We start from the raw sequence: 10265 nt of genomic DNA, 5'->3' as shown, positions 1-10265 counted from the left end.
TCCCAAGCCAGCTCTTAACTAATGCGCCACTCGGCCAGCTCAGCCTTCCAATTTTTAAAATTATGAAGTTTTCCCACTCTCTGCCTAAACCAAGTGATGGTAACTGTAGCCTTTGCTGGAACCAGCTTTGAATAAATAAATTTTGCTTTTTACATTTGGTTTATTTCCACAGGATCTTAGGCCATGAGGGGGAAATGAAAAGGAGAGTAAGGAAACTTACCTCAAGTAAAACCAGGTGACCCAGGCTGACTCGACTGCAAACTTCTCAGCTTTGCACGATGGGAGCAATGTCTCAAACATTGTTCTTTCTCAGAGAGCACACGATTTGTCCAGCAAGATGTTTCTCTTTGACCTAGTCAGTAGAGCGCGATAGTTAAGCTCACCGTGGGAGAGCTCTCCCAACTGAGTCTGAGTTTAAAGACAGACTACATAATTTCTGTAGCCCAGTGCAAAATAAAATTCAGTCCTTTTGTTTATGAATCATGAAGAATTTTAAGCAAGTAAGAGCAGAGCTTTAAGCCAAGGTGCGGGTCCCTAATTTCCTGTGTGCACCGCACAGTTTGCATGCCCTGGACCATGGGCTCTGAGCACCCGGAGTAGAGAGTCTGCAATCTGGTGACGCTGGGAGCAAGATGCCTCTCTCACTCAGATATCACTCAGTCTCTGCTGTGGTCTTTGCAAACCTAGGAACATAATTTTACCTGAATTAACAACTTAGAAAATGTGCTATGGTCTGAATGTTTGTGTCTCCCCAAAATTCATATGTTGAAGTTCTAATGCCCAATGTGATAGCGTTAAGAGCTAGGGCCTTTGGGAGGTGGTTAGGTTGTGAAGGTGGAGCCCTTATGGATGGGATCAGTGCTTTTATCAGAGACCTCACATAGCTCCCTAGCCCCTCTGCCACCAGGTGAGCACACAGGGAGAAGTCACAGACTGCAGCCAGGAAGACAGTCCTCACCACATCATGCTGGTGCCTTGATCATGGACTTCAAGCCTCCAGAACTATGAGAAATAAATTTCCGTTGTTAAGAGTCACCTAGTCTGTGGTATTTGTTGTAGCAGCCTGAATAGACTGAGACAGGATAGAAATTGGTTCCTTTTCTGTAGATGTGAACAAGGCTAGTGCCGTGCTTTCTGAGTCCCAGTGTCTCTTTGACCTTCTCAAAAGTGAAAAATCAGAGCCTTGGGGTTTAACTAATCAACCTGAAGGCCCTGCAGGCAGCCCTGAGAAGCAGTCCAGGCAGGGACTGCTCAAACAACCCTGGACCTTACTTTACAGGCATCCCAGACCCCTTGCTTAAGATGAAACTGAATAAGAAATTAAGAGTGATGCATTTTCACTTTGATGCCTTCGGACTTTGAACTCACAAGGAAAAAAGAATTTGAGTTTGAACTTTGTAACTTGAATCGCAAGGTGATTTCATTCATTCTCCCTGGGAATTTGTTAACTTATATTTAAAATATAAACCATCTCTGATTTTGGAATTTTATTATTGGAATATCTTTGACCATATACTATTATTGGAAAATCACTGTTGTTATTTATTCACATTCCAGAAATTTTGACATCCTAATTAGAGACAGGACATAAAATCAAGAGTGAATTTCTAGTCGTGTTACAGGATACTCATAAATTTAATTACTTAACTCTGCTGATGCTTCTAGAGCATAAAATTGTAGGTCAAGAAGGAGAAACAATGAGCAAGAGTTGGGGATGAGCTTCATGAAGATGGGGAACTGCCCTGTAGAGCTTCTGATAGTCCTGCCTTAATGGGCATAGAGGTAGGATTAATGTTACCTCTCGCTGTGTTATAGTAGTGATCCTCAGAGTGTGCTCCAGGCCAACAGCAGCAGCATACCCAGAAACCTGTTAGAAATGCAGACCCTGCACCCCCCAATCCCCTTGCAAAAAAAAAAAAATGCAGATTCCCAGATCTCACCCCAGACCATTCAATCAGATAGACACTCTGGGTGGGCCCAACTGGCAGTATTTTCACAAACCTGCCCATGGACACAGATGCAGTTAAAGTTTGAGAACCCTTGTGTTAGAGAATTAAAATATAGGGGAAATTTGGACACGTACATGCTCTGCCAACCCTGGTGTCACCCTGCACGTGGAGAGAGCATCACAACCAGGGTGACAAACCTCTCCTGGTTTGCCCAGGCTGTCCTGGTTTTCGAACTCAAGTTCTGTATCCTGAGGAACCTCATACCCAGGGGAACTGGGAGGTGGTTCACCCCCATCCACGTGGATAAAACTCCAGGCCTCTCTCCATGTCCTCAATCACTTTCCTCATGTGATATATCTGACTTGGTGCCTTGAAAAGTGAGACAGCTCATGTACAGCCAAATCTCCCTGCTCCTGCCTTCCCAGAGTCATCTGCCCCAGGCTCTCTGGTCCTCCTGCCAAAATGATTCAGGGAGGCCCCACATGGAGAGGCCTGTGATGGTCACAGGACTGGCGGGCAGATGGGCATCTCAGAACTTCCTGTGTTCATGTACTTTCTCTAACATTGGCTTTGTCTGTAATGAATGCCATAAAGTTTTGATCTCTATCTGCTGACTCTCAGGGGATACAAGTGCTATTTTTTGGGTCCTACCTAATCCTGTCAAAACTCAGAAAAATCTAAATAGTCACTGATGATATATATATATATATATAATATATATATATAAATAATATATATAATATAATATATATTATATATATAATATATATTGTGGGAGTGTAAAATTAAGAACTATAACTTAGGTAAGTATAACAACTAACATGAGAGGGGTGTTTGGAGTTAAAATACTTTAAATCCATGCTGAAGTTGGTCTATATTATCCTGATGTGATTAATTGTCTTGCTGAGGCCACAGGATCAAAACACATCCCAATGGTAGGAGTGGCATTCCCCGAGGAACTGAATAGTCCTACAGTCAAACATCCTAATAAGACAACTGAGAATCAAAACATAATGACACAAAAATATGTTTTAGACTAAGGCAGGAGGAGTGGGGGATGGAGGGAGGAAGGGAGGGAGAGAGGGAAAGAAGGAAGGAGGGTTGGGAGAGATGGTGCTATAGATTGAATATTTGTGTTCCCCCAAAATTCATATGTTGAAATCGAACCCTTAGGGTTATCGTATTAGGGGGTGGGGCCTTGGGAGTTGATCAGGTCATGAGGGTGGAGCCCTCATGAGTGGGATTAGGCCCTGATGAAAGAGACCCCAGAGAGCTCCTTCTCCCCTTGCACCAGGTGATGACACAGGGAGAGGACAGCCGTCTATGAACCAGGAAGCAGGCTCTCATCACAACTCGACCACGCTGGCACCTGACCTTGGATTTTCAGCCTCCAGAACTGTGAGAAATAAATTTGTTGTTAAAAGCTCCAGTCTATGGTATTTTGTTATAGTTGCCCAAATGGACCAAGATAGATGGATAAATGGATAGATGGAGGAAAAGATGAATTAATCAATTTTATCTTCTCAATTTGTATAAAAAAATAATGTTGTTTCTGGCATTATAATTTATTCTTCTTGGTATTCCTCTGAAGAATCAACACATTGGCTAACATGCTATAACTTCTCAATAAATGTGTGAGTTGATTTATTAAGGGAAGAGAACACTTTCTTCTTGCTCAGAAACCATTACTCTTTCATCTAATGAGAAACTTTGCTCTCAAATGAGTATTATTGTTGTGGTTATTGCTCCTTGTCTTTCAATATGTGCAGCTATGTTTTTACATCTTATGTTCTACCTACAATGCAATTCTCAACTTTCTGATTGTTTTGTTATTTTAATGTCCTCCTATCAAAGTTACCATGATGAAGCATCTTTTATTTTCTCTGAGAGATTAAAATATATTATTTTCACTTCCTAAAGAAACACAAGCCAAGGAATCTGTATACTATTTAAAATCTCAAATGTTTACCATGTACCTATCATATATGAAGACACCATGCCAGGTTGGGTGAGAAATGCAGGATAAATAAGATCTCATCCACATAGTCCAGGAATTTTTAAAAACTGAGTACATGATATAATGTTAAAGGAATTTAAAAGAGATGAAAGTACACTGTGTTGTTATTAAAGGAAATAGTAACAGGCATTTTTGGTTGCCTTAGCTATTTGAGAGCCTCCCTGGAATTCCCTCAGGTTCTTGGGATAGAGAGAGCGACATGAGGGGCTGGTGCTCTCTGTGGGTACAGGGGACACTCACCTCAGCACTGTCAAGATTTGGTTTTTAATGTGCTATTATTTCTCCATCTCTATTCAAGGTGAATGGAGCCTGGGACGGTGAGCTACCTACCACAGGCAACTGAGAGTCAACAGACGGAGCTTTCTTAACATGGAAGTGACATGATTCATTTGCATTTTTATTATATATAAAGCTGTCAGCTGAACCTAAGCACAAAGAAGGAAGAAATAAGTCAGTTGAGGAATTGGTAATAATCTAGAACCTTTAGTCTTGTTAACCTAAAAAATTTTTAAAAGGCCATTCAAAATGAAAGGCAACAAGCATTTATTTGACCTCAATAAAAATGGCTATTTGGGAAGCATTGATTCAGGCAGAAACCCAAATAATGGTCTGATTAAGAGACAAAGGCCATGGGTATTTATGAGAAAGGGAAGGGGAATAATTACATCAGTAGAAGGAAGACATTTCTATTGGTGCAGGTAACGTAACAGAGTGATGTTAATTCTAAACAATGCTTTGAGTTTTTGGCTTGGTAGCCATCAATCCAGCAGTCATAATATCTGTTTTCTTGTTATCTTTGCAAACAGTTTTTTGGTACACAGGTTGCTTTAGGCCCAATCCAAAGGTCATTTTACCCTGTTTTTAACATTCCAAGGTTTGAGACCTAAGACATACAAGGTGGTTTTTCTGGCATGACAGCTCCGCCTCCATTTTAAAGTGGCTCCCTTTATTATTTTCTACAGTCTAACTTGAATTGGGATCCATAAGTAAGAGAGCGTTGAAGGTTCCTAGGCAAGAGGAGTCCGCATGAGCAGAAGGATGGGATACGGGAAAATAGGAATATTCTCTGGTAACAAGAGTAGCCTAGAATACTGGGGGGAGCAAGAGAGCGGCTGAAAGAAGATCGATGAAACAGGTCATGAAACGCTCTAATGAATTTTGAAGCATCACGCAGAATTGAAATTTTAAGGTTCAAGTTAACCATTTTTTAAAATTTCGCATTATTTTAAATATGTATACATTTTATATATTTAAGCTCATGGCTTTTGCATACAGATACTCCAAACAGTCACAAAGGCTTAACCCAAGCACAGTCTTATAAAAGAGCTGTGAATTTCATTAAGTACTGGAAGGTAGGAAAATAATGGTGTCAGAAAACAGCATAGTCATATACAGCCCATCCAGAAGGCACTATTTATGCTTTTATTTTTTTTAACTTAACAACATCATTCATAATAAATGCCTTGAGGTATAAATACAACATAAAAAATCTTCGCCAAGACACAAACAGCTCTAAAACCTGCTAGTGGTGTTATCAAATTGTGATTTAGTGTTTCCAGAAGTTATATGTGCATCAGGAAAGATTTCAAGTCAGCTTAGACAGAGCATGGCATCATCTCTGAAACAAGGGACACACACATGACCCTTACCCTCAAAAGTGACTGCAAGGTTTTCCTTTGCTTTGGGATCTATAGGCACCTTTGGCTGGTGAATTCAACAAAACAGTCGATTACCACCACCCACCACCACCACCCTCATCCCCCCCTCCCCACGTACTGCTTCCAATGAGGCATGCTGGAACAGAAAGAAAAATGCTGTGGGGAATAGGTGGGGCACCGTGTAACTCACAGTCAGACCTTCAAAGTATGTGAAGTTCTCTGAGCTTCTGGCAAGAGATGTGCTCAGAAGTGGTACAGACCTTGATCTTATCAATCTCCCCTCCAGACTTCAGGGTAGAGAAAGGTTTCTGACAGAGTGTTAGTCAACTCGAGCTGCTATAACAAAATACCACAAACTAAGGTGGCTTAAAAAACAGACATTTATTTTTCACGGTTTGGGAGGCTGACTGTCCAAAACCAAAGTGCTGGCAGGCCCAGTATCTGGTGAGAACCCGATTTCTGGCTTGTAGACATCCACCTTCTTGCTGGGTCCTTACATGGTAAGAGCAGACAGGGCTCTAGTCTCTTCCTCTTCTTATAAGAGCGCTAATTCCATCAGGTGGGGCCACCCTCATGACCTTATACAAACCTAACCACCTTCCAAAGGTCCACCTCCCAACATGTTAAGATTAAGGCTTTCACCTATGAATATTGGAGGGACACAAACATGCAGTCTACAGCCCAGAGGGACAAGTCCCTCAAAAGGGAGTACCAGGAAATGATCTTTACTTAGTTTTGTAGAGTATCAGCTTGGCAGTTACAAACCCAGCCTAGGTAAAGACAACCTCCATCTCAGAAAAGTGACATTGTATCTGCGCCATCTTGGATTGCAGTGGGAAGAGAGCAGGGGTACACAGAAAGGACAACATTTGAGCTCATCCTCCTAATCATAATTGGAAGACATAATATTTTTGCATTTTTTCAAAATTAAGCTTTCAATCAGGAAACTGCTTTTCAAATCAACAAACATGAAACTGGAAATCATCAAAGTGGTAGTTAATGAGTACTGGCTTCTTAAATAATTTATCAGATTAATAATAATGCTATTTCTCTACTCTTTGCATGTGTTTAAGTAGCACCTTTCAAATTGATCAAAGCTTTCTGTGAGCACTCAGATGCACAGAGTAAATTATCATTCGTGTTTTGCTGTAATTGTTCCCGCTGAAGGAAGTTCTCTCTTACATTTATGATAAGTAATGGGTCAAATTCGTTTAGCATGTACATGGTACTATAAAATAATCTGGACTCTTCAGAAAATCTCAGGGGTCTGTTTGGGAGTCCTTTACAAGTGATAGTCGAGAGGGTTGGTTGGGAATGTCTGGGAAAAACACAAACAATGCCATCACCTGCCTCTGGTACAAGGGAGGGAAAGGCACCTGATCCCAGTGCTCCATCACTGGCCCAGGCCTTACCTGCTATTCACAATGTTAGCTCTGCCCCAGCTCTTGTCACAGGGGAACTTAAGGAACCCTGCTGAATAGCATAGCAATTTGGGTTTCTCACAGTTTCACCAGCCTGAGAAATAAAATCAAGCTATTTAGATTACATCACCACCAATAGTCTTTGCCTCCTAGCATTCCCAACAAGGAAAACTGTTAAGCTCCACCTCCATTGCTCCCTCTACAGTATCCCAGTTTCCCCATCTCCCTCTGAAGCGACTGCTGTCCTCTGCTGGCTGATGAAACCTGCCCTTCTCCCGCATCGTGTGGCAGCCAACTGACTCCCTGCCATTCCTTCCACCCCTCACGGCACTTCTTGTCACTCCTGACACTGGAGGACCAAGGCCGGGGCTATGCATTGTGGCAGTTCTGAGTGGGGGAGAAAGCACCCCCTCCCCAGAGCTGGACACTGCTTCTTCCAGTTCATACAAGAGTCTCTGACCCTAAGGGATCTCCTTCTTACCACTCTTTCCTAGGCTGTACCCTGTACTTCTCTTCACCCTGAGCTGGACTCAGGAGCCCTGAAAATCTAGCTTCAGAAACAAGAGCAATGACTAAGGTCACTGATTACGGTTCCTCCTTTTCCATCCCTGGATCCTTAGTCAGGATCCCAGGACCTAGTAAGTCTTCCCTGCCCTTGCCCCACTTTTTCCCTTTTGCTGGCCTGCCTGGGTTTATGGTAGCCACAATGGATAATAATAGTAATAATAATAGCTAGCTCTTATGCTTAAGTGTCTCACATGTCTAAACACTTTACATCTAGTAACTTTTTAAATCTTCACAACTCTCATAAATCTCCATTTTACAGAACTTGAGTAAACTGAGGCACAGAAAGGTTAAGCAATTTGCCTAAGTTACAAAACTGGTAGAGGCCGAGCAGGAAACAGAACATAGGGGGTCTGACTGGTGAGCTTAACCATCACACATGGCCTCCCTAATCATAGCCAGCGGGGAACCGATACATTGTGTGCCCAGAGGCTCATGGCCTCAGCAAATAAAACCCTTATAGGACCCTAATCCAGGTGCATATATATGAAGTTAACCTTCTCTGTGTTCCTGTCCAAATGAGATATCAAAAAGAATTCTGCAGCCTGCCCCGTACGCCAAGGAGTTTATGTAACCTCTGGCGTGCTGCTGTGTTCTGTCTGCCACATTATCTATAACCTGCTCCCTCTCCCTCCACCAATACACACTGTCATAAAAGGAAGAAGAGAAAGACCCACTCATCACTTTACCTCTGAAACTTGCTAAGATCTTCACGCCTTCAAACACTTGCTCCTCTATCATCTGTTGGTCCCTACTGTGGGCCACTGTAGCCTCCAAGAACAACAGCAGCAAAATGCAGTTGGAGGTTGGCCTCCCATAGAGGAGCTCCTTATCTGTGGAGGGGTGCCACTTCCAAGGAGACTGGAGTCTCGGTGCACTTGTCCACAAGGCTGCTCAGTTGTCACTTGGTGCCCAGGGCTCAGTTTCTCTGCTTCTGCTTCAAGTGCCTCAGAAGAGTCTACCAGGGACAACCCGTTTCCCTCTAGGTCTCTTGTGTCTGCTCCTGGTGGACTCCACAGGCCTGCCGTTGGCCCAGGCCTCCAGTGAAAGCACACTCAGTGTTTCCTTGGAGCCTCCTCCTCCTTTCCCTGCCCTCTGCCTTCTCCCTATTGAGGAAGGACTCATGGGAGTCCCTGGGGCCATGGAGAGACCAACAAGGATGGCCAGTGCCACGCAGTGCTCCAGCAGCACCCCCACCTCCCTCTATGCAAACTCGCACCTCCCATGATTCTGTGACCAGCTCGTCCCCCAACTCTCACTTCAGTTAGCTGGGTTCTTCCCCAGGAAACTTCTGCCCTCCATGCAGGTGGATATCTGGTGGAGTTGCCTTACCAAACTACCGAACAAAGGAGCCGATCTTGTGTTAGTTGAAGCTGGGGTGCCCCCCACCCCCCCACACACACAGTTTCAACACCATCCATAGAAAAACAGCATAATCCACGGTGTGCGAAGGACTCTGAGAGCCAGCTGGGTATGTTCTGCAATTACAGAGTAGTGATGTTGCATAATACTGTGGTTGTACTGGAAGTCTATATATGTTTTAGTGATTGACATGGTAAATTCTATGTTTTAGGAGTTTTACCCCATTTCTTTAAAAAGCAGTTGGGCTGAGTGATAAAAAAAGGGGGAGGGGGACATTGTTTGACCTGAAGTTTCTCCCAAATCTGCCTAATAATGAGTCATGTTCAAAAGGAAATCTACTACACCTTCTGACAGGGTAACGATAGCATATAGGACAGAATGGGGTACAAATTTTTCTCAAACGGACACTCTAATTTTGAACAAGTCAAGGCCAATACCTGCAATGATGGCCTTGTGAAGCTGATGGGGAGAAGTGGTGGGCTCACACCGGGCACACATGGTAGGCTCTGGAGAATTGTAACAACCCTTCTGTTTGGGCTGCTGGGTGTCACCCGATTCTCAAAGGCCTTGAAAACACATGATTCCTCCGCCAGCGGGGCCATCTGTTGGTTCCGCACTTACCAGACTGGAAATAGAAATGCCAGCCTTGGAGATAAGTAAAGCTCCAGTTTTTTGGGTGGAAACAAGGACAGCCGGCTGGGCTAACATACTCTGGGGAATTACAGAATGATTAACGGGGAAGGCAAGGAAGCTTGGCGAAGACAAGATACCTCACAGACACAAAGGATTGTTTTTTCTAGGCCTAAAACTTTACACTGAAGAATAAGCAAATGGGCCATGCTAGATGAGATTGCCCATCTGAAGGTCAACCCAAATGACTATATTAAAAGGGCTGAGTCCAGCACATTTCTCTGTCCTGAAGACCTTGAGTTTCAGCTTCCCCAAAACTGTTTGTAATTTGGGTGGCAGCCATGCACAGTTATTAGTTCAGCTTTAAGAATATATCATGAGAGAGAGCTAGTGCCTCACCATCTGCACTTTCTGGTTTTATAACAGCACACAGAGAAAAAAGAAGGCTACTGGTGCCTTGCGGAAAGCACAGCCGGAGCCAGCAACTGAACACTGTACGTGCAGGCCTGGGCATGCGCACATGGCTCTGACCCGCCTTCCATCCCAGTCACTAAACCATGAGCTTCAGCTCTCCACCCACTTATTCTTTCTTTTTCTTTCTTTCTTTCTTTCTTTCTTTCTTTCTTTCTTTCTTTCTTTCTTTCTTTCTTTCTTTCTTTCTTTC

General features: G+C 43.3%; 1 long non-coding RNA gene across 2 annotated transcripts in view; it reads right to left on the bottom strand.

The window, feature by feature from the left end:
- The window catches only part of LOC109374106 (uncharacterized), a 140050-nt gene that overhangs the window by 33033 nt on the left and 96752 nt on the right, over window positions 1–10265 (bottom strand). For both annotated transcript variants that reach the window (XR_002122341.1, XR_002122340.1), the window contains exon 4: window positions 221–683. This is a non-coding gene — a long non-coding RNA (uncharacterized LOC109374106). The remainder of the gene's footprint in view (window positions 1–220; window positions 684–10265) is intronic.

The sequence above is a fragment of the Hipposideros armiger genome, unplaced genomic scaffold, assembly GCF_001890085.2.
Source record: "Hipposideros armiger isolate ML-2016 unplaced genomic scaffold, ASM189008v1 scaffold_788, whole genome shotgun sequence".
Lineage (NCBI taxonomy): Eukaryota > Metazoa > Chordata > Mammalia > Chiroptera > Hipposideridae > Hipposideros > Hipposideros armiger.
Note: the sequence above shows the minus strand (reverse complement) of the source record. Positions and strands in the feature narration are given on the sequence as shown.